Here is a 25,071-nt window from a genome sequence, read left to right on the forward strand (position 1 = left end):
AGGAAGGAAAGCAAATATATATATATATATATATATATATATATATATATATATATATATATATATATATATATATATAGCTTCTTCCCATCGGCCGTCAGACTGTTGAATTCGCCTTTGTTGTTTATTTTGTTTTATTTTATCTTATTTTTTCTGTCAGTACTTAACTCCAAAACACTTTTCTAGTTGGTGGGCCCCTCACTGACCATGGCAATAAATTAAATTCGGTTTGTGGTGTGTGTGTGTATATATATATATATATATATATATATATATATATATATATATATATATATATATATATATATATATATATATATATGTGTGTGTGTGTGTGTGTGTGTGTGTGTGTGTGTGTGATTATTATTATTGTTATTATTATTATTTTTTTGTCTTTGGTTACCTTCCACACAGCTCCACACATACAGAGATGGGTAAATAAATGACTCGGATTGGACGATAGGAGTCACTTTAAACGCAGTTGCTATTAATGACCACACGGTGTCAGGCTTCCTCCATTGCTTTGGCGCGTTATGGTGCATTCAGGTGCTGCCGGGGGATAAACAAGGTGAGTTCCGAGAAGCGAGGCCTCAATTAAAAATAATCATTGAATATCGCACAATAGCACATTTCATTTGTAACTGCTTGTCACGATAGTATAGTGGCGTTCAGCCTCACAAATGTAACATTGGGAAGCAGGGATAGCAGTGGCTAGCTGATGTGGAGTTCACTGATAAACGTCGTATTTTTTTTCACTTCCTGTCTAGAATTATTAACAATACAAGGAGTGGAGCCCTATTCTAATGTTTTGGGTGTTTAGTTTTTGGGGTATTGAAGCAGCGTTTCCTTGCTCTCGCGCCACATGCCCAGTGAGCGATGTGCTGTCCTCTCTCCGCAGGTCTCCACTTCCATCTCATCCCATCAGACGCTTCTCTGCTTTAATCCCATTAGAGGATCTTAAAGCCGCTGAGTGATGCAGCTAAACGGCCGGTAAATCTTCCGCTGCGGGAGCCGGGCCACTCAGCACGAGCCAGAAGACTCCAGCAGTCGATACTTGCGTGAGTGGTGTTTCGAAGGTGCCTTGTTTGTTTGTCTCCGCTCCTCATGGCTCTGTTGTCTGAAAGCACCACAGACTTTTGAAGATGGCGCCTCACGTGTCTGCAGAAGAACTTTTGGTGACTCATCCCATGGTTGGGTGACGAGCTGAGATTGTAGTTTAGCTATTTCCTTTTAAATGCCATTGATGCAGCTTCACTATTGTTGCCGACTATGCAATTTGTTCCAGTGTGTACTAAGCAGAAACACATATAACAAGTCATAGATAGCAGCTTTAACTAGTGTCAGTGTTATCTTTTTAATAATCATATTTAAATCCAGCTGCAAGTTGTCGTTCTGTTTTCGGCCCAGTGTCGATCTAAGGTGTCCCGTCCCGCGAATGACCGTCCCTTGACACTGACCCCTTTCCCACCTGGCCCCGCCCGCTCCTCCAGTAATCCTGTCTCTGTGTTGTGCCGTCCTTGTGGTCCACCAGGACCACAACAAGAGCACACCCAGGAGTTAATCTGGATCATGACAGTGATTACCGTTCCAGCCGGTGAGACAGGGGATGGGGGGGAGGAGGTGTCCGCTTGGGGAGGAGTCAAACGGCCAGCCCTGACCTTGGAGGAAACGCTGAGGGAGGGAGAGTCAGACCGGGATACTGACACGGTTCCAGCACTGCAGAGCTGGAGTGTGTGTTTGCTCCAAAACATGATCAAGTTTTCCCTACAAGATTAGAGGATGTCTGGTTCTCAACTTCCTGTGAGTAGACTTTAATTCACTGTGTCAGCAGGAGCCTGTTGTAGGTGTTGCTAAGGTGTTGGTTCTCTTCAGAGGCTGGGGTCGGGGTGCGGCGGGCATCTGTGTGTGTTTGGGTGGTTGCCATGGCACATGGCACGTTCCTGTCAGACTGGCGGTGATTGCGGCGTGTGACCGCCGGGTCAGTGGGAGGATGCAAGTACATGATGTAACACAGCAGCAGAGGACCCAACGGCTGCAGCAAGCACACTCACGTGTCCAACAAATTAACTCTTTGTTAGGTTTGGAACTGCACGTTACTCTCCTCAGTCTTCACTCTGTACTTGGTTCTTATTCTTAATCTAGGCTGCAGATGTTGTGAGTCCTTGCAGCTGACGCAAAGTAGTGTCAAGTTATACTGCGGCAGCACGAGAGAGTGCAGCCCCTGGGCCATGTAATGTGTGGCCCCTGTCAAGTCACGATCGAGGGTCTTCATCTAAGTGACGGTCATATCAGTGCCTTTCTTATTGTCCCTTTGCATCTTCCTAAATAAGACAATATTCTCTTTCAGTGGTGACCCATTACCTGTCAACTCTCAGGTCATCTATACCAATGATGCACACCACGCAAGATGTGAGGCCATTTATTTAATTTTGTTATTTAATCTGTTCTGCTTTTTAAACTCGTAGCAAGGCTGAATATTTGCGTGTGAATGAGAGGTGGGGTGTAGATGCTGGGAATAAAGGTGGTGAAAAGAGTTTGAGGTGAAGAAGAGAGTGCAGGAAGGCAGAGTGGTCCGACAGTTGGAGTTGACTAACACGATGAATGCTTAGAGCAGAATGGGCCTCAGTATATCCTGCGACTGTTGTGAGTCACAGGATGACAGAGGAAAAATATAATCTGCACATGGATCTTGGACGGTCTTTTGAAGTGTGAATATCATGATGTTAAAAGATGCAAATAATGACATAAAGGCATTTTTATTAAATATATTTACTTGTTTTGAAGGACAAGAAATACTTCAAATTTCAATAGAACTCTGATAGCTTCCGAAAAGGAGGAAGTAGCGGGGAGTGTACTCAGTTTTTTGATGAATAACTGAATGTTGCAGTGCAGCTGCTTTGGTTACATGAGAGTGAGGATTATTGGGATGTTTTTCTCTGACGTCATGAACACAAGGGCTTGACAAGAAGGGTGTCTGGAGGGAAAGTACTGAGAGAGCATGTGATATGTCGGCTGTGTACACCAACTGTCCTGAAGGTCTCAGTGCAGGTTACCTCTGCCTCCACCCCCCACTCCTCCTCCCTCCATCACTATCAGCCTCTACTGTATCAGGAGACAGCAGTATATTGTTCTGCTGAGTAGGAGGCAGCGCTCATGTGATGTTGGAGCACAAGAATAGCTATCATTCACAACAAAGTGCCTGTTAGCCGGGCGGCTTGTCTTCGCTTGCAGTCCGGCACGCTGACCCTGCTGGTCGGTTGTGACCACTGGACCCTACCCCCTGACCACCATGACACATCCAAACTTAATGAGAGAAGTGGGAAGTGAAAGCATCCCAGTGGTGTCCCTCTTACGGTCCACCATCAGGCGCAGGTGTGGCTTCCTCCTGCAGTCAAATAGATGTGGTGATTAAAGGCTTAAAATGAGCTGGAATTTCCTCCAGCGAAGGCGAGTGGGAGTAAATGATGGAATAATGATGTTGTGTTTTTGTCACCCACTTTGCTAAATATAACTGAAATGAACCACTGTACTTATTTGTTCGGAGTGTAGTTGACAGCTTTGTTTGCGGTTATCACAGTTGATATGGTGTTCTGCTGGGAGGCTAGAGTTCAAACATACAAAAATAAAATAAAATAAAATTCCATATACATTTCTCCATATGCCTATCTGTAGAAGTGTGTAAACAGCAAAAAAAAGATGAAGAACGAAAAATGGTTCTTTATTTATTTCTCTTTAAACACAAGGTTTAGTTACATTATTTATTAATTATATTATTATAAAAAAAATACATGCCTCCAGGGATTGCATTATATTTTTTCCTTCATATTTCAACCCAGCCCACATCAGAATGTTTTTCCTTTATTTAGAGCCTGCATGTTTCTCCATCATGCGGCAGGTCAGATCCTGCTCCTGGTAACATTTCAAATCCTGACCTGAAAGCAGTCTGAAGTGTGAAAAAGAGAAGTTGTTGTTCACAAAAATGATCAGTCTGATTGTGATTTCAGTGTTTCACTGAGGTACCATGTGATCCACTGGTCAGTCGGTGCACTGTAGTCGCTCTTCCCCTCTGGGATGGTAACTGAGTTTAGCCAAAGTCATTTTCAGCATGTTGTGTTTTGCACATGAGAGAGTTTCATAACTTGCGACTGATACGACGTGTCTGAAAGTTAATCCTGGTGAAGAGGAACCAGAGAGACAGCTGCAGTTGTGAGTCTATATGTGCGTGTGGACATGAATCATGTGTCCCAATGTGAATTGCCTCTATTTCTGAAGTGGTGACCCGGAGCCTGACCTCATGCCAACACTTGTCGGCTGCCGCCTGTTGAAGTGTGTGATTCTCTTCTTGAGCGCTGAAGCGCCGGATCAGGTTTTCTGCCTCCTCAAACCATCGCATGTCAGCTGACCCACTTCACACACTCACGCACCTCAGTGTGCTCACCGAAGCTGTCGTGCATTTGTTGTGACATATATAATGCTCACAGCTCAGAAAAGTGAGCTTTAGCATGTAGCTTTTAACAGTAAGTGGGTTTTTTCTAACTGTGTTTTCATTTTTCGTGTTCCCTGCCATGTTCGTAAGCGTCTTGATCATGTAGAAATGGGCAGATTGTGATGACTATTTTGAAAGTAGACCTAGGGTGGAAGGTTTCTGGGTTGGACCCGGGATCCTGAGGGCTGGCACCAAGACTGCGTCAAGAGAAAAGGTCAGTGTTTGCAGTCAAAAGATTTCAAGTTGGCTTATGAGGGTGTAGACGTTCCAGAGGGTGAGGCCATGGCGAGCAAGACTCAGTTGGTGTCAACACAGATCTCAGAGGAAATGGTGACCGTTTTTTTTAACCTGAACATACTAAACCCTGACCAGAGCTTTTCTGAGCCAGGAAATGTTGGTTTTATTTTTGGTTCTGTATCGTGTTTCATATAGGAATAGAAAGTAAGTGTGGCAAATCGAGATCAGAACCCATGATTCATTCACAACTACTGCTGTTGTTGACAAGTACTTGTATTTCCATAAATTCTTACATATGTATTTAGATTTTTGCCACTGGGACTGAGTTAGGCTTCGGTTTTATTTACGTCACAATAAATCAATGAGAGTCGTGGTTATAAGTCGTGGGATAAGAAACCTACTAGGGTCATGCACTGTATACTAGTGATGGATTGATGAGGTTTCTAGAAACAGTGTCTTCATTTTCAGAGGCCACTAGATGGCACTGTCTGCTGCACGTGCTCTGGCTGTCAGCAACGATTTCTAAGAAACTGTTTCATGGAACTCATCACCACTGAATAGTGTTCTTTACATAAAGACTTTCATTTTATGGTTTTAAAAGTTTCATTCTTGGATGTGTAGCACTTCATGGCTAACACCTGTCTGCCCTGCACCATGGAGAACTTAAAACACCTCCATCAAGCTTTTTCCACCTAATCTATCTCAAACTTGAGTTTAGGAATTTAAACTTCATGAATTTGAATTCCCTCATGCAGGTTGCTGTTGTCTTGCAGCGGTGTGAGGTGCACAATACTCCAAACCATTGTGCTTCACTCCCATCCATCCCACTTCTGACACCATTAGTAGATATCTCCCATCTGCATCTACTCTGTGAGCCGTGGTCCTCAATGGGAGGCCTTGCAGGCCCAACACTGTATCGAAGCGTAATCCTTGTGACGGTTGTCCATCACAGTTTTCTAGCTGAGAGAATGTCACAGTCACCAGATCAGATTTTTGTCACATTTTGCAGTGCATAGCTGTATCAGACAAATGGGTTCCTTATCCAGAGGAATGCGTTCCCTTTGCGTGTCCGACTGGGTAGTTGCTTTGTTAATCATCTGATAATCCTGTTAAGCCATCATCTCTCTAATGGAGACGTCTTGGTCGGCAGATGGACGCTGTGGGAGGCTGTTTTGTCTGGTCGGACCAGTTCAGACTCTGCTGTAATTACAGTGTGTTTGCCGATGTGTGAGGGAACCGCTCACACATATAACCGTGCGCACGCTGTAATTACACTTCTTCAATTGCAGTGTGTCTATCGGTATCATTTCTGCCTGACTTGGTTCTCTTAGGGCACCGGAACACTTGAGTCATACTCCAGATATTCAGACGTAATATTCCACCGGTGGTCATCCTCATCATCGTCCTCTCATGATGTTGCAGTTTAAGGCACATTTTAAAAACCAAGCTAAAGTAGCTTCTGCTTCTCTGCATGTATCAGTGGAGGTTGCTTCAGTATCTCCAGTGTTGGCACCTCAACAGTCACTGTTTGTCTGGTCTGGTGGCGAGTTTTCAGCCTCCAAGTTTCGATCGCTGCTCATCTGTATCTAATCCAGCCTCTGTAAAACTATTCAAATCGACCTGTGGACTAAGGATGAATTGGTGTTCCAGTGCTGAACAGAACGTTGGATTACAGTGTGAGATTCCTGTGGGTCACTCATGCAGGTTCAACGCTCGGGTACAGAATGTGAGCAGATCTCAGCAGGAGTAGGGTAGGAATATTTATTCCATTTTCATCGTCCTTGTTCTTGTTCTTCGTAGACATTTCTCCTAATGTCTTGGCGTCTTTGTGGATACATCTAGTTTCCCATCAGACCAAATAGCTCTACGACACATTTCAAAGTGGATGTAAATGTTGTGAAATCTAATCTTAAATTGAGCTGCTGCTGTTTTGCTTCTCAGCCTCCTAACTTCAGTGACTAAAGAAGCCTCTGGTGGTCTGCATTTTAATGGAGTCTACTCATGGCATCTCGTCCGTGAGCGCCCATGTCAGCTAGTTGAGATGGTGAAAGCTAGCTCCATGTCAGTCCTGGAGCCAATTTGGACCACCTGCTGGTATGAAGTGCGCATGACTAAAGCACAAAATGAATGTAGCAGAGTGCATGTCTGGCTGGGGCCTGTTTACCAGGGACGTGCACAGATAGACCACTAGTGGTGGGGCACCAGCCCTTTTTCCCTGCGTGAGTGAAGTGCCCGTTCTGAAGCCCATTTTGTTCTTCATTCTTAAATTATTGAGAAACAATCCTGTGTTTCAACAATCCCCTACAACCACAGTATTGATACGTCTTGTTAGGATGATGGTTAAAAACAAACTAAATGGCCTTATTATTTCTTTTAATATTTGGAACGGACTCAGTTATATTGAAAAGACTTGCATTATATTGAAAAGACTTAGCCAGAACAAACCAGCAACCTCATGTTTCCTGGCACATGCTTTACCATGGTAACGTCCCATATGGAGGAGGTATATAAGCATTAGTTGATTATTTCAGTGACAAACCGACCCAGCAGCTACTATAATGGCTGCGATGGCTGCCCTTTGTCTAGCTTGAGCAGCAGACCTCCCAAAATGTCTGTGCAAATGCCTGCTGTCTACGACCATATTGACATGTTGTCCTTCAATATGACACTAGCCAACAGGGTCCCACTCCCAACACGTCACAGTCAGTTGTTGTTTTGCCCGGCAGAAACAATTTGCAGAAAATGTATTTGTTTCAAATGTGTCCAGAAAGGGGCGGCCAGTATGGCAAAATATATCATGATTTATTTATTTCTCTTTTGCACGATTTTATTGTAGTTTTGAGTTTCCAGACTAATCCTCAGTATTCTTTGCCTGAACTTGCTTCATAAAAACAATTATTATTTTTCTCTTAACATTTTTTAGCGTATTTATTTTGTTGTGCATTTAGTTTTTCGCCAACTTTTAAACCCCAAAGCAAACTTTGACAGTCTGAGTATCAATAAAGTTTTGAAGTGAGATGTCACGTTAGCCTTTAGCTCTGTTAGCTCTGTTGGCTCTGCGGGGCAGACAGTCTTTGGCGTCGCGGGTCCGACAAGGATCCCTCCCTCCATGGTTCTGTGGTAAAGGTGTGTGGTCAAAGTAGAAGCGCATCAAGTTTAAACACAGCTGGAAGTTGTGCATGTGACCGGCTTCTTCGCTGTGAGTGTGTGGGAAGAGGAGTGCCGCAGAACAGATCAGCGCATCAACACACTGTAGCCACTGGATGACTGTCAATAATTTGGGAGGGAGAATGTGCATGCATAAGCGCCTCATGTTATTTCTGCGGTCGTTCATACATCTGTATATTTATGTCATCAACCTACTTTGACACCATTTGTCACAGACTACAGAGAGCACATGGCTCTGTACCTAGAGAAATGATCACATTATTGAAAACTCAAGTCAACTTACCAGCATTTATTGAGCTTTTTTTCAGACTGTTAGGGGGAAAAGAACATCTGGATTCCAATAGAACTTCTTTGGGTTGTTTATGTGAAATCTGGAATGGATCTTCAATGCAGCTTGGCAGGTGGAGGCATCCATCTGTAGCAGTCAGTGCACATCTGCAGCTTGCATTCATCTCCTTGTTATAACGCTTTGGAGCATCACACTTTGGATTTGAGTGATTTGAATGTCAGTTGAGGGTCCAAGTGTGTGACCTCATCCGTTAGAAAGGAAGCAGATGTGACACACACATCATCAACGACTTTATGGGTGTAGCTTAACTCTGTCTTATCATTTCCTGTAACCAACAAGCTGTCCTGCTTTTCTTCTTCAGGTTCTTCCAAAAAGCCTCTGAAGGATCAAATTAATTTGAGTCTGAAATTCTCTGACATCACCCTTCTTCTTCCTGATCTCATTTAAGCTAATACTTCGTGGCCAAATATTTCACTGCGATGGTGGTGGTTTAACACACTCACATTGGAGTTTCCTTTGAACAATCACCTTCGTCTGACTGTGGTGTTTAATCCTCTTAGATTCAACTCCAAATATTCTGGATTCATTTCAGCTGTTATATCTAGCGATGGCCACAAAACATCTGCAGATTTTATTCTAAGTCTGGTGTCCCGCCACCACAGTTGGAAATAATTGGCTTCACTAATGTCATTTCCTTCAGTTACGGAACCTAAACTCGCAAATAAATGCTCGGAATGCTTCCTCGCTAATCCAGTATTTTCTTCTTTTTTTTTTCTGAGAGTGGATTAGTTATTTTAGTGTTAGAGTGTTTATAAATCAAAACATGTCACTAAATAGCATTTTGAATTTGTAGTTTAGTCATATAAAAATAAAAATAAGATTAATAAAAATGTTTTGTCACTTTATTTATTTAAAAAAATTAGCCAACGCTGAGTGTAACAATAGCTATGAAGTGATGTGAGCCATAACTTTTGCTATGATGACCTTAAATACTCTCTGTCTTTCTGTAATGAAATGTTGTTGGAATCCAACTGTTTCACACTTCATTATTATCAAGTAGGAATTCACGGTTTCCCCGGTTTACATCTTGTGGTGTTTTTTTTTTCATATTTGGTGCCAAACTGGTGTGTTACAGACTAAAGCAGATAGTTGCATCATGTCATTAATACCTGTGGAGCAGTTCACTTGATGTTTCTGCTTAAGTCTGTACAAACACATTTTGCATCTTTGAACAATGGAATTGGGGTTTAATAAAAACACCTTATCTCAGAGCTAGTTCAAATTTCAGTTTCATCATCCCGTGCTGGGTGGATAATGTTTCCAACTGACTTTAAGTATAGACTTTAGGTGATGTTCAATTCCAACAATGGGATGGATCTCTGGGCTCCTTGCCAATATCTGAAACAAACACCCAGCTACCAAGGGAAGCTCAGAATTCATGGCTCCATAGAGAGTGCGAGACTTTTAGAGCTTCACATATGAACAGAGATGTAGTAGTTTCCAGCATGATGCTGCAGTGCATCTGTATGCTTAACCTCTAGTGTAATGAACCAGCTCCAATCCCAAAGTGGATTCCCATAGCAACTTTGTGTGTTGCCGCACACCTCTTGGAATCACAGACCTATGTATGTTTTTGGACTGTGGGAGGAAACTGAAGTGCCTAGAGGAACCCAGGGAAGCATGTGAGTGCATAAAACTCCGGACACAAAGGATGCAGTTTCACCTTAAATAATTAATTTTACATATAGTTATTTTAAAGATTTTAAAATATTCTGAAATATTTTGGAGTAGCAACAGAACTACGGTTTAACGTATAAGGAAATTTATTTCAAGGTAGGTTTTAATTCTGTCAAGGTGAAAAGTAAAAGCTGTCAAAGTAAGTGCACAGGACAACAGAATAAAGACCTGAAAAAATAACTAATGAATAAATTTTGGAATTTGAAAAGTAATGAATGATGGAAAACATCCAAATAACTTCAGTAGTTTCGCTGTTAAGGGCCACATAAAGACAGACAAGGGGCTGCACCTAGCCCCCGGGCCATACTTTGTTCACTCTGCTGTAACATTTGAGAAAAAAATTTACTGAAAGGAGAAAGCATCAGTGGTGCAGGTTGCTATTTACTCTTGCAAAGTGTTGCATAGCTCTTACACAGAGGCCCTTTTTATTCCCGTCTCTGCCCACAGATCACAAGTGCTGACTGCTTGAGTGTGAGATGAACACAACTCAGGAAATGTTGTGAGATAAGCCGACCACAGAGATGAACAGGATCAGTGCTCCGTGGTGAACAAAACGTCAAAACCATCACAATCCTGATGCCGATAAATATCCAGTCAAGACTTGCAGCGCACTCTATTTAACCACTGGCCAGTCCAGTCTTGCAGCACAACAGGAAGGAGCCTGATGAAATGTCTAGAACAAAAGTGAAGAAAGTGTTTGATGTGTTTGGCTGAAGGAAAGCCGCCGAGATGAGCTCCCAGTGTTGCCTGTCTTTGTGTTCTGGGCTTCTACTACAAGAGCTCTTTGTGCCAGCCGAAGATCACATGTCACAATATTTGAACAGCTGCACACGATAGTTTGGTGTTTGTACTTCTCCACCAGCAGAGTCCAGTGATTCACTTTGATAAGAGAAGAGTGACAGATTTCAGTGCAAGACGGAGGATCATTTCAGTTTGAATTTGTGCCCTTTTTGTGTTTGTGCAATTTAATATGCTGCTGTGGCTCGGAAGATTCTGTGAAACGCTTTTAGATGTGTTTGTGCAGCTAAGTAGCAGCTATGTGTGTAAATGTGTTGCTGCTTGAGTCCCAAAGACAAAGCGGTGTTTGGTTTCTGTCCTTGGGCTGTTACTGTGTCAGATGAACCTCACTTTGGATCAAGTTTGAGGATCAGCTGGAACCATGACCTCAGCTCGGGGTCATGTTACTGAAACAACAACCAAGTTGCGGTTAAAACGTAAAACGTTTGACTGAAAAAACAAAAGAAATGATAGAAAAACTGTCTGGATCTGCTCACACAGAAAAAGGTTGAATTGGAATGGATCCCAATGTGATCCCCGACTCGAGTCTCAGCTGAGCCGAGAGGTGGAGTGAATCCTTTGCAGGTCTCTCGCTGAGTTTCCACTGATCTGTGGTGAAGATCCTGTAAGAACCAAGTTTGCTGACAGCTGAGAAAGATTGTTCAGACCCCAGTTCATTTATGAATACAATGTACATGTAAGATTTATATTTTATCATTTCTGTTCCGGCTCTCCAAAATGGCTGGAACAGCTGAGAGTACGTGTTAGCGAAAGGAGGGTTTAATAGTTTGAGGCCACAGTTGCTTCTGAAGCCCACTTACATTGTCCCACAAGGCACTTTTGTGCTGTGCTGTCTCATCATTACCTAAGATTACACTCTCAGTTCACTCTCGTGGGCTCTCATGTGGGCCGGGATGTGAAAGTACAGTGGTCGCCATGGTAACTGATGATGCGTAAGAGCTGCCTCAAGGGTGAGTGCGACGGTCCGAGGCAGGCAGGGACTTGTTTTAAGTGAGTCCCTGAGAGTCCACGAGCCCTGAAATTTGACTCGATAATGACACAAACACTGAACCCTCCTCTCTGGATCTGCAGGCTGCCACCAGGAGCAAATCTGTTGATAAGTGTTGCTACATTTTTTTGTTGGAACATATATTCTCCAATCTTAGTGAAGGAGTTTGCAGTACGGGAACACTCGCAACCTTCACCCTCAGCACTCATTCATCTCAGGCAGGCATGCTCGAGCTATAGGCTGCATAGGATCAACGAGAGGTCATGGCTCTGACCTGTGACCTCTCATCTTACATGACTGGGCGGATTTACAGCCCTGAACCGGTCGTACAGGAATCCAGTGACTGTTGCAGCGCAGCCTCTCCCTGACCACTGCTGCCGTTTTAGTCCTCACAGAGCCTCAGTGTGAGACCTTCTCCTAAACACATGCAGTTAAATTTAGGCAGGCCGCAGAAATCCTGACCACATTGTCGGCTTTGTCTTTCCACTGCCTGTCTAGGTGGAACTCTTCTCACTCAGTAGTTGCTGTAACTTCCATTCCTCTGCATTACAAAAGCGGCAGCACCGCTCTCTTTTTTCTTCCTCCTGTCTTCACTCCTCCGTCCACCATCAATGCTCAGGGGCAGCAGCCAACTGGAGCTGATTTAGGTGGTGTTTGTTCAGGGTTTGTGCTCATCGTTCTGGAGGAAATTAAATGTTCGAGTTACATCACTGGCAGGATTCACGTTCCCTCAAATTCTCATGTGACTCTGGGACGATCTTTTGCACCATCATTTGTTTGCACAGAGGATACACATTGTGTGGCTTTAAAACAACGGTCTTTTTCAAATGTGCTTTTAACCAGTCTTGTCATGCAGCTGGTGTGCAGTGATCCGCCCTGTCTACTCTACAAACAGCTTGCTTGAGTTATTTGCAATGCTGTTTGGCCAAAATGTTTTCTTTTTCAACCTGCAAATTACATATTTATAGATTTTTTTCACGAGTTGCATTTAGTGGCGTCCATGTTCGGAAGGAAGTCAAGTTCTCATCACTAATCGGAGTGTGGTTCAATGTCACTAACTATGGAGGTATTTCAGCATAAATTCGAGCATTTTCTACTCATAAAATAAAAATCACACCACATCCTTTGACTCTTTTATTTATGTTAGTGTCACCTTTTCACAGATCAATAGATGTAGGTTTCATGAGTTCCGTTTAGGGCATTTTAATAATCTTTAGGTGCAAATAAAATATAAAAGTTAAAATTAATAAATTCTTTTACATATGAACACAAAGGAAGCTGGAGAGAAAATAAATGAATGAAAAATAGCTTTTACTTTGACTTACATTTTTTCATCTCAAAAATGCTGAAATATTTTCAGTAAATTCTGAAACCTTTAAATGTAGCAACCTTTTACCGATCACCATATACGGTAGCAACAAATTGCCTTCTTCTCAGTGCCAATGAATGGGTGTGAAAGTGGTTGAAACTTTTTTTTTTCATTTTCCTCTTTCACATCATTTTAAAATCTTTATTCAAGATTCCTTCATGCTTCAAATAGCTTTGTGTTTTGTGTTTCTTTGTGTTCGTACATTAGCAATTCTCTGACCATGGCTTGTTTTCAAAAGCAGCATAACTGGAACAAAATTTAATTTTGTGAGTTATTTAGATGTTTCAGTCTGATGAATGTTAAAATGGCAATACTAAACTAATTTTGGTTTGTCCTTTAGATGGTATACATGTAGCTTCACTGTTAGTGCCGTAATAATCGCTTTTCTGAGCCTGTTTACTTCCTTCCCTTATGGTGGATGAGGGCTGTATTTAAGGACTATTTTGATCGTCGACTAGTCACGTATCCTAAAGAGCAATCGACTAGTCGGCAAATGATGCGTACAGGTTGAGGAGCACGCCAACATGACAGATTTTATTGCGTTTAAAAAAAAAACAGAAAATGTATGTAAACTTTGTGTAAACAGTTGTATAGTGCTAAATCTTCTTTTGAAAGTGAAATATTTTTTTATTGTAATTGCCCAAAATGTGGTGTTATAGATAGGTGTCCTTTGATGTGTCCTTTGTGAAATGGTCCTATAATTCCCATGTTTGGGGTCGCAGTGGTCCCGTAACCTCAGCTAACTGCAGTGACATGTCATGACGTCTCTACTGAACCTGTCATGGACTGCTTCAATAGCTTTAGTGCAGCCCTATGGTGGATAAGCCTTTAATTTGAAGGATTTTATGATGAAACTTCAAATGACACAGTACATTGTGAGATAAAAAGTAATAGTTACTAACACTTTTAATATATGATTTGAAAAAATCTAAATTAAAAATCTCAAATTCATGCCCTAATTCGGCCGTACATGTTGGTAAAATCGTGGATTGCTCAGCCGAAGCAGAAATAATGTCATGAAGTGAAGTGTTTACGATGGTTGAGTGGTGAAAGGACAATGGCACGTGACCAATTATGACTAAACTAAAATTGGACAGTGTTATTGGTTAGTGAAATAATAATGGAATCGTTCCATCCTTTGGGCCACTGGAGTGGTCTTTTCAGCTTCAGTCGGAGAGTTCTGAGGATCAATCTAGGCTCTTTATTTTTCCCATCCTGGACGTGATGTCCTGCTGTCTGCAGTGCACTTTCCTTGCTACCTTCTACATGCTGAAGTCGATGGCATCCCCTTCCTTCTTTTCTTGGCTGGGCTTTAGATGGGAAAGATATGAACTTCTATGGCATGATATTGTCTGGTTTCCCATTCTGCTGCTGTGTCTTGTCTCCTAGTTGTTGTGTTGCTCATCATACAGTAATATTCAACAAACCATTGTGCAATGTGACTGAGTGGGGACATTGTGTGGTAAATTGAACAGTAACCTGAGGGAGTCTTACACTATACTGTAGTATCTATATATCTCCTGATCTCCTCCAGACTGGGAATAAAACATTGGACCGGCGATTGTGATTTATTGATGAGCGTGTCCATTTGAAGCTTAAGACAGTCTGCATAATGCATAGAACCTGAGTACTGCAATGCTTGAGTACAGTCCTGACTACATGCAGACTGATCACACACCAGCGCTGCGCTTAGAAATGCAAATGAAAGCCAGCTGTGTTGTTCCTGTTTGTTGACTTTTGTATGTCTTTCACAACCTTGACCTGCTCTTCTTTGTCCATACCAGTGATTTGTGTTCCTTTTTATGCTACATACTTTGATGATGGAAATGGCATATTCATTTGACATGCATTTATTTACAGAAAGTAAAAGATGTTTAAGTGGTCTGAAGCTTCCAGTGTTTTTATTATCATGAATAATGTAAACATCATCAGTATTTATTATCAACATAAATCACAATAGCAAAACTGATTCAATTTCCCCAAGTATTTGCATAAGTCACCTGGATTCCAGCTTAAAACACCATTCTGTCCCTCGATAAACAGGCACACACAGACACAAGGAAAATCACTCTGCTATTAGTCTTAAAAGGACTTTTTTCAGTTTTAGTTCAGGGGACATTTTCATACGACCAGTGGACCTGTGATTAAAAGTCAAATAGGATTTTAATAAAGCATAAATCTGTGTCCTTTCCTCATGGGTAATGGACCGTTTTTAAAATAACATAATAAGTGCATCAGTCATAGAAAAGAAATGGAGTTCTCCTCAGAACAACCAAGTGAGGCCAAAAAGCACCTTTAGTCCAGTCATGTGTTTACACTGACAAGGTGCAGCTCAGGTGGATTTGGCTCTGCCACTGCAAATATTTGCATGTGTCACACATGATAAGTACAGGATAATGGTGCGGAGGGCCAAGTGGGTCACGGGGGGAAATTGTTTTTGGAACGGTCTTTGGTCTTTAACTCTGTCTTCATAATTGTTATTGTCAAAAGTTTTTGTTTTCTTTTGACTTCAGCCATTGATTTCTATTTATTCATCAACGTTTTACTTTTTCATTATTTACTTTATTTCCTTGTGGCTGATCGTGTTTTTTTTGTATGTATTTTATTTATTTTGCTATTTATTTTTCTTTCTTTTTTAAATTTTGTTTTTTGTTGCTGTCAATGTCCGTGCAACATCGACAATGCTGTGCAGCAAAACAGTTCTGTAAATCAGTTTTGTAGACTAACATAAGTCTTTGCCGCTCAGGTTTTTGGTTCCCTTCATCTTGGAGACAAATTCGGGAGGCCAGACTGGATTTGGACAATAGACATGTTGGACAGATAGGATGGCGCGATGCATGAGTAGGATAGGTAAAGGTGGAGGAGCCCGACTTGCTATAGAAACTCCAGATGGGAAATGTTGAAAGAAGTTCTGTTTGATCATTTTGAGACTTTACCCTCTCATTGACAACCAGGGAAACCGTTTTGTTTTCATTCATGATAAGAAAGGATGAACCTTGACAACATCATCAGTGAAACTGGACCAAACACAGACTGTTACACAACGGCCAGGAGGACCGCTCGGCGTCTGACTAGTCATTTCGACCTACTTTTCCTCCTGCTCTCTCAAATCTGCAAGCTTTCTTCTCCACGAGTCACAAACTAAACCCTGTTCTCATGGCTTCTAGTCTGGTGCCAAGTTTTTCTTGGGTCTCTAAGTCTGTTAAATGCCTGTTTAGTGGCGCTGTGCATATCATTACGCAGTCCTTTCACCAACCTCTACTGCCTCGTGGTGCTTGTTAGCGCGGACAACTTGTGCCATCTCAAGCCAAACAAGCCCCAGATCACATTAATGGTGGCAACAGACGGAACAGTAGTTCACCTTCTATGCCACCATGACGGACAGCATGCTTCAGTGCCGGCAGCAGCAGTCAGCTTTTCACACGTTAATGAAAGGGCTTTGTGTCACACAAATGTAGCAGATTGTGATTTAGTATAATTCCAGTCTAAAAATGTCCAGGAATGTTTCGTTTGATTTAGTTCTAGCTACTACAGGGCTCCTTTTCTCCCTCACTATTCCTGAACTGCCTACATCGAGGGGATCTAGCCCATGTTCGCAACTCCATAAAGGTTGTTGCTTCCATTATTCAAAGTGTCCATTGTGTCTGTGTTGTGCTTCCAGGAGGCTGGAGTGAGGATTCCTCTCATTTGTGAACTGGTGGGCGTGTGACTTCATCCCCCCCTCCACTGCCAACAACCCACCCCCGACATGCCCCCCTCCCTTCCTCGGTGCGTCTGACCAATCCATGCTCAGGGAGATCTAGTCACGTGACCATCCCCCCCCAGTCTTGGTTACCATGCCAACGTGCACCGGTCCAGGCAGCATCTTGACGTGGTGAGAAGAAGAGGGACGCAGGAGGAAGGAGAGACAAGGGGACAGGGCGGGAGGGAAACAGGAAGAGAGCACTTCCAACCTGGATCGTCGGCTTCTGCTGGGCTTCCACCGACACGGTAAGTGTTTGACCTTCCCACCAGCAGCCGAGCATCACCTTGTAATGTCATCAGGGTGCCTCACAACGCTATCAGACAGATGCCTTTGAACGTCTCTGCTAATGACATCATGTGCTTCTCTTTGTTTTGGTGGTGATACTGCTGTAGTGCTGGCCTCACCTTAGACGATCCTTTGTTTTGACGATTCATGCTTCAGTCACCTTCCTCTGAATACAAAACCTGACTCGACATTTGAGGTGCGCTGGAACACTAGGTGCAATTACGGGACCTCTGCCAGGTCTACCGCGGAATTCATTCATCACAGGAGACTTCTATTTTTATCCTGGTTATTCCTGAGTCCCACACTTTGAGCATCTCGGGTGGTTTGCTTCATGAAAGAAAATATCCGCCAACTCTCCAGGACGACTGGTCCAATCTGATGTTCTTATCCTGAATGTCCGCCTCGGAACATAAGCTTCTTATAAAGGAGTCGCTGCTTTGAACAGGTAATGTTATTGTGACATTACTCAACAAAGTGCTGCTTTTATATCTATATATTGAGTGGTAATAGTTAAAGGTTGTTGATAAGGCTTTAAAAGTAAACATGCATCTCTGTTGTTTACATCTCCTGTTGCTTATTATTGCATCTATTCCACTTAGATTGATAGACATTGGAAGAGGCAGGTCGAGTCGAAGCTCTCATGCTCACTTCCTGCATCGACCTGGTGACTCGTTGCATAAAGAGTAGTTGTCGACTGGCAGGACGGTTTGATTCGAGCACAGTAGTCGCTGGTTAATTGACTTAATGGATGGAAGATGCTGTTACACTCCAGAGTAAAAGCCTTTTCTGGACTTCGGACTGGCAGTACAATATTAAGAAAGGTAAAGAACTTTTTCTATAATTTCGTATTTTGCTCATCTGTGTTAATCTCAGTATTGTGGTGATTCAATACATATGAAGAACTCACAAATGTGTGTGACAAGAAACGTTAGTTCGAGGAGTCTGTCCTCTCATGCATGCAAGTATGGCATTGGCGTTCGAGGTTCCAAATACAAGTTAATGTAATTTTGCACAACAAAACTTGGGTAGGGAAACATATGGCCTGAGTCATTTTCCTTGAGCCAAACTGGACATGATAATTTTCACAATTTGGACAGGACTACAATCAAAAGTCATTTTTAATTTACCCCATGTCCCGAGGTAAATCTAATTCAGTCTGGGCTGTGCTTTAACTTGGTGGAAAGCCAGTGTTGGAATTGACATGACAGTTGAAGTCAAGGAATGTCAAGGCTTTTGTCTTTTTGTGAAGGCTGTTCATGGTTGTGTTGCTAGCTTTAGCCAGCACAGAATGTTGGATGCCAACCCTTAAATATATTAGTTAAATAGTTTTCAATACAGGCTTTGTTTTAGTACAGTAGGCAGAGGCCCGGATCTCTTCTCTTCAATAAATAATGAAAATTCTGCACGCTGTGAAGTCACATAAACCTTAGCTATGAACTACACTCTCATGTTGAAGTCAAAAAGCATTGATCAATCCAGAGAAGAGGAAGCAGCACACAGCAGAGCGTCACAGTTGTGAGTATTTTACAAAAAAATAAACTCATTGCAGTGGCTCCACTGGGGTCCAAAGCGCATTTCTAAAGCCCCTAAAATGCGCTGGATAGTGTGTCATCATCAGCTCTGTCATGTATGTCCAGTGCCACGTATATCCAAACTGCTTTCTCGCAAAACCATGTCAATGTAAAAGCATTTCTAAAACAATCTGAGAAGTTTGCACTTCGACCTTCACTGCAACCCTAGAGATTTACGGTTTCTCTGGAAGTTTGATGCGTCTTTTGATTAAATGTGAATGTTTTTCACTGTTAAATCTATTAACTTTGTGGTTATTTGTGCACTAACCCACCGACTACACCCTGTAGAAAGGTCGAATTTATTATGCTTCAACTGAACTATTTGTACTTTCAGTTGTACACGTCTTCCTAATTTGAGTCCAGGCCCTATGCAATAAGACTTTATGCAATAAGAAGAAATGTGTTTTGCCAAAAAACAAGTGTCAGTCAATTCAAGGCAAGAGGGCAACATCCCTGCCCCTAGTTTTGCTCGGCCTCAAACGCATGCTTCCAAAGAGGCCTTAAACAACTGAGGCACACGCTGAGGCTTCAATTGAATTTGTGATTTAACAAGATATTCAGTCAGTGTTCATCATGCTCAGCCTTGACGTTGTGACCACAAATAAAACAGATGAGACACAGTTAACCAGACGGGAAAATGATAATGGCCTGTCATAAACCCGGATGATTACCGGGAATGCCTCGGCTGTTCCACACAAAAGGTCAATGACATGCGTTCAAGCGACTCGTCAGTACTGACTGATTCTCAACAGGGTCTTCCACCTCATTGTCTTGTTGAAGTGAATCTGCCTTTGTATGACATCCCTCCCCACATTTTGCCTGCAAACGTTTTGTTTGTTTTTGACTCCTCTGTGGTCGAGCTTGACGTCACTCGGGTACAATAGACGGCCTTGGCAGTTTCGACATAACAGTCATTGCGATGAAGCTTCAGTCAGTGTTGAAGTATGTTCGGTTTGGAATTTCTTGTTCGAATGCATGTTAGCATTTTTGAGCGTTGGTATGAAGGTCGAGCATCAGCCAAGGAGAGCATGTGCAATGATCACCTGTAATTCTACATCTGGTTTGCTGCGTCAGCTAGGTCAACAATTTGCCATTGTCGAATCAGCCGTCTTGATTCGGGCCCTACCATTCAGACATTTGTTTTTATCTATGAAAGCAGCTGATGACAGTAAACACCACTCGCCAGTGTGATGACCAAGTGTTTGTTCCAGCTATATAATCTTCCCAAGTTGCAATGTTAAGTGGTTCACCACAAAACAACTCCAGCTTCTGATTCTGCATTTGAACCAAAAATATGTCGCTTGGAATTCAGTGGGAAATAGATGTGAGACTCAGTCTTCCCAGACTGAGAAATTTAGCTATTTCACTTTATGCTACACAGGCAATTGCAAAAAAATGACCTTTTACTATCTTTCTTTTCTCTTAAGTTTATTGAAACTTACAGATAGTAAACCTTCTGTTTTACGATTCACTGATGGACGCAGGAGACGTTTGTATTCTGCCCAAGTATCTGTCAATAGCATTAAAACCCATTGTCTTTTTGTATTAAATTATTGATAGACACTTTGTCAGTTCTGTAGTTACAATCTAAGTCTTTTGCAACTATAGCTACTACTATTGATACAATTAAAGATATATTAAAGAAGTAAATGCTTGAGGAAAATATTTGATTCTATTCTAGAGGAATACAAATGGTCATCATCCTAGTTTATCTACATGAGCCCTGAGGTGACCTTTGACCAGGGAACGAGTGAGCGCCTTTTTGATCCTGAGATCTTAAGCTTTCTTTAGTTCCTGAAGTTGCTATCTATCTATCTATCTATCTATCTATCTATCTATCTATCTATCTATCTATCTATCTATCTATCTATCTATCTATCTATCAGTCTGTCTGTCTATCTATGTATGTATCTGTCTGTCTGTCTATCTATGTATGTATCTGTCTGTCTGTCTATCTATGTATGTATCTGTCTGTCCGTCCGTCCATCCATCCATCCATCCATCCATCCATCTATCTATCTATCTATCTATCTATCTATCTATCTATCTATCTATCTATCTGTCTGTCTGTCTGTCTGTCTGTCTGTCTGTCTGTCCGTCTATCTATGTATGTATCCGTCCGTCCGTCCGTCCGTCCGTCCATCCATCCATCTGTCTGTCTGTCTGTCTATCTATATATGTATCTGTCTGTCCGTCCGTCCGTCCATCCATCCATCTATCTATCTATCTATCTATCTATCTATCTATCTATCTATCTATCTATCTATCTATCTATCTATCTATCTATCTATCTATCTATCTATCTATCTATCTATCTATCTATCTATCTATCTATCTATCTGTCTGTCTGTCTGTCTGTCTGTCTGTCTGTCTGTCTGTCTGTCTGTCTGTCTGTCTGTCTGTATCCGTCCGTCCGTCCGTCCATCCATCCATCCATCCATCCATCTGTCTGTCTGTCTGTCTGTCTGTCTGTCTATCTATGTATGTATCTGTCTGTCTGTCTGTCTATCTATGTATGTATCTGTCTGTCCGTCCGTCCATCCATCCGTCCGTCCGTCCGTCTCTCTCTCTCTCTCTCTCTCTCTCTCTCATATTAGAGCTTCATTGAATCCAAGTTCATGATTAATTGAATAGTTCTTAGTTCATATATCTTCTTTGAGAGTGCAGAAAGGATTCAGCTTGAGATTGATAGATGGAGTGCGGCAGTGTCAGCAGTCAACATGGTGCTGTGCTGGTCTGCTAAGGGGTTGAAGAGCCTCTGTATTTCCCTGGAGTCCGAGGGAAATCCGGATCTTTTTGTGCCTGCTGCCCCCGCAACCTGACCCGGGATCAGCATAAGGAACTAATGGATGAAACTGTGACTGCAATGGTGAAGTTGACAGCAGTGCGTCCTATTGATTGTCACTGACCTGATGACAAACACCTCTGGCGTCTTGTAAACCGCGCCCTTTAACTCTGTTGAGTCAAGCGCTTGACTGGTTGAAATGTGTTCGTCTGCATGTGAAGCCTGCGACGCAACTACGTCACGTTGGGAGAAACCAATCGGATTAAACTGTGCTGAAACATACAGGATGGCAACAACCTCTCCTGGGGCAAAGGGGGGGTTCACGCTGTGTTTGCACTGGTGTGTTTCTATTTGCTTTGATACGGGCTTCATCGCTTCAATTATTTAAACCATTGTCAAGCGATTTTGCATTTAAATTACAGTTTCCTATTCGAACATATCAAGTCGTTGTCTATCGAAGCCAGTATCGAACCCCTCTTTCTCGCTCTCGTGGTATCGCCCGATCCCTCTGTGTCAGTTTCAAGTTGCGCCTTCTGCTGTGTGTGTGTGTGTTTGTGTGGCTGTTCTGGCCCGGACTGTGTTACACAAAACCAAATCTAACACCGTGGATTCTGCGCGCTGGGCGGATTCACACACGAATATGGACTTGTTAACGTTGCTTCCCTGTGGATTGTAAGCGCGCAGGGCTCGGAGGTAAGAGGGACGCCAACAAAACAAGCGGCGAATGTCTTGGAAGGTTTCCCGGGAGCCGCCGACTGCACCTCCGCATGTTGGGGAATGTCACGCTCCGCGGGCTTTATTTGAGATACTGACGATGGGACGACACTGCACTGCAATGATCGTCGCATTTCTGTTTTCTGTGCTTGTGCGTCTGTGGCGTTCTAGTGGTGCTGGTACGTTCCAGTGCAGTGAAATTAGCTGTGTTGAATGCACCGGCTCTGATCTACTTGCTGTATGTTGTTCAGTTGATGGTTTGGTTTCTCTCTTACCTCTGAATGCAGGTTCTTAAGTGACTGCTCTTCAGCGCTGATAATGCCATGCTGAATGGAATCCACATCCGTTCACACCTCACGTCACTGTTTGCCATCTCTGCTCCTGTCAGTGTTGTTGATTGACGACATCAAGTTGACGAGCTGAGCCTCAGTGGACTGATGTAACATCTGTTCCATCGATCAGTGATATTGACCTTTCTCCGCTTCCTAGACAGTAGCAGCACCTTCGCTGGACTTGTCTTGTCTGAGGTCAGAGGGTGTTGCCACGTGTTAATTGGGATAGCCTATCTTTGTTAAGCCGTCTGTGTTGTTCTTGCAATATCTTTCCTGCTCAGCGTGTGTGGTATATGGCTATCTGTTGCTCACCACCAGGACTGCACATTATGCTGGCTGTGAACACATGTTTCTGGCACTTTTTTATCTCCCTTTATTTGGTTTCACACTTGTTTTACCTTGCCGACCTGAGCCCACACAGCAGCGGATGACACCCAGATGTTTAGTCTGTCCTTGAACCACAAAAAATAGCTAGTTGTCAGCCTTTAGAACTTTGAACATAGAACATTTCCATGAGTTTTAATTGGAAGACACTTGTTTAGGATGCCTTCTATTGATGACATAACACTGACGTTTCATTTTGGGCACACCTCTGTGAAAGTGCTAACAGGAAAACCCAAGTATTGATTCTAAATCTAACTGCACAACACTCACATCGTGGAGTGGAGAGCATCTTATTTAACTCGTGGCTAACTCCTTACCAATATACCATAACTCTAGTCATGCTCATGTATCATACTGAGGGAGTCTGCGATGGAAAGCTGAGTCACTTTGACTCGCTTTCCCTGACACTCTGCATCCCTAAAATATGCATTGAAATTGGCAGCAGGGCTTGGAATAGAGGCAGAGGCAAGGAAGTCCTCTGCAGGCGGCGTCTGATGTTTCATGAGCAGCTGGAAGCATCCCAACTGACAGGTCTGTGCCCTGAGGTCTGTTGCTGCAGTTGACTTATGAGAAGCTCGCCGGCTTCTGTTGATGTGTAACTAAGGTCAGCACACATGCTAGCTGCTCCGCTACATGGCCTTTAAAGGTTCTAAAATAAAGATGACCGGTAATTTGTGCACCTTATAAACGCTCACGTCAGATGGTATTGATAATTCTGAGTGACAATGAAGGCAAGACCCATCTGAAGCAATAGCCTCCAGGAGTGAATGTGTCTGATGTGATTTATGGTGTAGTATGTCGATTGACACTAGTATAGTCTAATCACTGATAATCTCTGAAGCATTTAATGTGACTGAATCTCATTATGGAGCTATCGTATCAGCAGCTAGTGCCGCTAAACATGACTGGAGCGGTGTGGAAACGTTTTAGATATTAAGTCATTACACATATATTACCATTTTCCCTCACTAATCCCGTTAATACTTCCATTCTGACCTATTGTGTCTATCAGTTTAGCCAATTACTGATAAAACTCTTAGTCGTTGGTTTGACTTTCTTACATTTGTTAAGGTCTCACAGCTGCGGATTAACAACTTCACTTCTTGGCGGTTTCTTCCACCTTGCAGGTCAGAAGTAGGTCAGTGTGACGGATGCATTCCAGAGGCCTGGCCAATGAGACTGTTTACATTTTGCCAGTCTGCTGACCCCTGAACACTAAAGCGGGACAACCGTGCTTCACCTTCCATGCGTCTGGTGAATGACACTGATTATATAGGGCCGAGTTTGACCGTTGAAACTCACGTGTGAGTAGTGGACTGTTTTTTTTTTTCTTCACTCTTTACTACTGCTCTTTTTTGGAGGGTGACCAATTTGACTGTTTGCAGATCTGCCACAAAACCTAAAGTCATCAGCACCTGGGTGATGGTTTTTGACGCTCTGACTGCTTGGCAAACTGACTGTATGTGTGTCAAAAACAAGGCCCAGGGGCCATCTGCATAGTGGCCATTCATGTACTGTAAATTGCTGGTTTGGAATGCACACAGCCAAAAATTTGGTCTCCTTCAGCTCATGTCGATCATTATCAACATGAGCTTTTGAAGTGGTTTTTTTAGTGTTTATAAACTGTGGGTGTTGAAAGATTTTAGCAATCGACCCTAAATATGAGGAAAAAACACTGATGGAAAAAGCATAAATAAGTCAGTGAGGTGAAACAATGGGATTGGGAATAGCTGGAATATACTATCTGTCTTCAAGGAACAAAAACTGGCAGTGGTGATGGTGTCCTGTTAACATCAGGTTTTAACAGGTTTTGCCACCACAAACTAATCTTTAAGGAGATAAGTTTAGAATTCATAGGCATGATGCTGGCAGTATAGATATTGTTTCTTGTTGAACATTTCCACTTTCATGTTGAATATGTATTGGTTTTCTTTCGGCTGAAATTTGAATTTCCTGAAACTTTATATAATTCTGTACGTTACTTGAGTTTGTCACCAACATCAGCAGTAGGGTGTCAGTGGAAACTTAACGGTACTTCTGCGGCCATTCTGGGAAGAGTGGGGACAATAGAACCGATATTCCGAACCTCCTCGAGTCTAGTTCTAGAATGTGGGCTGAAGGGGGATGTGACGTCGCTGTAAGCTGATTGGACAAAAGAATGTGTGAGCGCTGAGCTCATATGT

General features: G+C 42.6%; 1 protein-coding gene across 22 annotated transcripts in view; it reads left to right on the top strand.

Annotated features, from left to right (window-relative positions):
* Window positions 1-773: 773 nt before the first annotated feature.
* mical3a (microtubule associated monooxygenase, calponin and LIM domain containing 3a) overlaps window positions 774-25,071 on the top strand; it is an 83,844-nt gene continuing 59,546 nt past the window's right edge. For 3 of the 22 annotated variants that reach the window (XM_053884505.1, XM_053884511.1, XM_053884510.1), the window contains exon 1: window positions 21,908-22,151. The gene's annotated coding sequence lies outside the window, so the exon portion shown is untranslated. Of the gene's footprint in view, window positions 1,059-1,663; window positions 1,801-16,733; window positions 17,063-21,843; window positions 22,152-25,071 lie in introns of those variants that run through there. The other 19 variants (XM_053884503.1, XM_053884501.1, XM_053884508.1 and 16 more) reach the window with 14 other exon arrangements.

This window comes from Synchiropus splendidus, chromosome 14, assembly GCF_027744825.2.
Source record: "Synchiropus splendidus isolate RoL2022-P1 chromosome 14, RoL_Sspl_1.0, whole genome shotgun sequence".
Taxonomy (NCBI): domain Eukaryota; kingdom Metazoa; phylum Chordata; class Actinopteri; order Syngnathiformes; family Callionymidae; genus Synchiropus; species Synchiropus splendidus.